At 23.9% G+C, this 1,843-nt stretch overlaps 1 long non-coding RNA gene across 7 annotated transcripts in view; it reads left to right on the plus strand.

The window, feature by feature from the left end:
* The window catches only part of LOC111620223, a 13,309-nt gene that overhangs the window by 7,273 nt on the left and 4,193 nt on the right, over positions 1 to 1,843 (plus strand). Inside the window, exons 1-2 of one of the 7 annotated variants that reach the window (XR_002755881.1) lie at positions 20 to 216; positions 896 to 990. The exons of 2 other annotated variants lie outside the window; for them this stretch is intronic. This is a non-coding gene — a long non-coding RNA (uncharacterized LOC111620223). 4 more of the 7 variants (XR_002755879.1, XR_002755880.1, XR_002755885.1 and 1 more) reach the window with 4 other exon arrangements.

The raw sequence follows: 1,843 nt of genomic DNA on the forward strand, positions 1-1,843 counted from the left end.
AAAAAAAATGCAATGAAAATACTCGAAATATTACATCTATGACGTAAAACTCGTGACGTAACGCGTGACGCATTGCAACGACAATTTCGAATTCGTTCCATTTCGTATTGTTGCCGACGCCATCTTGGAAATTTATGCTATCCGGAAATTGCGAGTTCTTTTTCCCTCCATTTTAACATTTTTCGTACAAATTTTAATAATGAAAACTCGCGTAACGTAGGTAACATAATATTTTTCGATTTATATAAAAATTAAATAGATTAAATTAGATACGCTTTAAACCTATATTTGCGGCCTGTAACCTGTAAGGTTACGGAATGCATTTTTATAATTTTATTTATTATTACAAATATCTTAGCGATATTTTACAAAAAAGAGGACTATTTTAGCATTTTAAAGATAACATTTGCAATTAGTTAATATTCTGACGTAGAACTTATGACGTAACGTGTGACTCATTTATCGCACGTTCCACCGATTCGAATTCGTTCGATTTCGTATTGCCGACGCCATCTTGAAATAGAAAGTTTTATGGAAATTGCGAGTTATTTTTCAATCCATTTCGAGATTTTTCGTAAATGTTTAATTACAAAAACCCGAATAACGCAGGCAATGTAACGTTTTTTTATTTATAAGCGATCAAAATTGAATAATTGTCGATAGAATATTAAGTAAAAGTCTTAAATTTTACTTAAAATATTTAAGGTTGTTTCCACTTAGCATCGAATTAAATTATCAGATTATAAATGATATTCGCTTGTATATCGTCTTATATTCTTTTGAATGAAACAATAAATGTTTTATATTAGAAAATGGTTTTATTATTAAATTAATTAGTTAATCAATCATCTCGATTTTTTCTATTCTTAATATTTAAATTCTTAAATTATTCTAGAAAGAAGTATCATTCTCAAATTTTATAATCCACTTTCCAAAGAAACATGGAATCATTTTAAAAACTTCTTTGCTCAAAAAATTAACAAAGGAAAGGTAAGACTTTTTTATTTTCATTCTAATTCTGTACATTGATGCAGTAGAAAATAGTATATAAAAGTTTAGAATCCTCATTGATGAATCTAAGAATTTATTGTAGTAGAATGATGCTTGAAATGTAATGTTATTTATTCATACATTCAATATAATCCAAATTGCAATTTTAATTAAAAGTAATAAATTAGTACTTCAAATTATATTTATTTCATATCAAGATAAATTATAAACATTTAAGAAAAACATTAGCAGAGAGTTTAAATCATAATATAATTTTGTTTTTTTAGATTATCAATGAGTAATTAATATGAATTTATAATGTCTACCTATTAATAACAGGATTTATTTTAAAAAATTAATTCTTAGCTTGTTATTTCAATTATCAAATAGTACATACACTTATACAGTTTTACATATACAAGTAGGCTATTTAATATTGGTATTGATTTATAAGAATTGATCAATAAGAATGTTTCCCTATTATACTGATTATATATATCTTTTTATTCCTTTTCTATTAATTTTAATATATTTTATTGAGAACTTTGATATTATTATTATATTATATATAATATAATATGTAATAACAATATATATGATGTATTATTTATAATTTTTTGTGTGATTGTATAGTAAATATATTTGAATTTTATCTTGTATTATTGTGATGAAGAACAATTTCTTCCCCAATTTAAGAACTAATTGTTTTATATATACAAATAAAACTTTAACTTATCAAGATTTCACTTGACTTTTGTAATATTTCCTTATTAAGAATTGTTTTATTGAATTTGGGTAATTTTTGAGAATTGGGGCAATTTAACACCATTGCTCATTAATAAAGTACATAACT

The sequence above is a fragment of the Centruroides sculpturatus genome, unplaced genomic scaffold (assembly GCF_000671375.1).
Source record: "Centruroides sculpturatus isolate CEXI.00-Female unplaced genomic scaffold, Cexi_2.0 scaffold231, whole genome shotgun sequence".
Lineage (NCBI taxonomy): Eukaryota > Metazoa > Arthropoda > Arachnida > Scorpiones > Buthidae > Centruroides > Centruroides sculpturatus.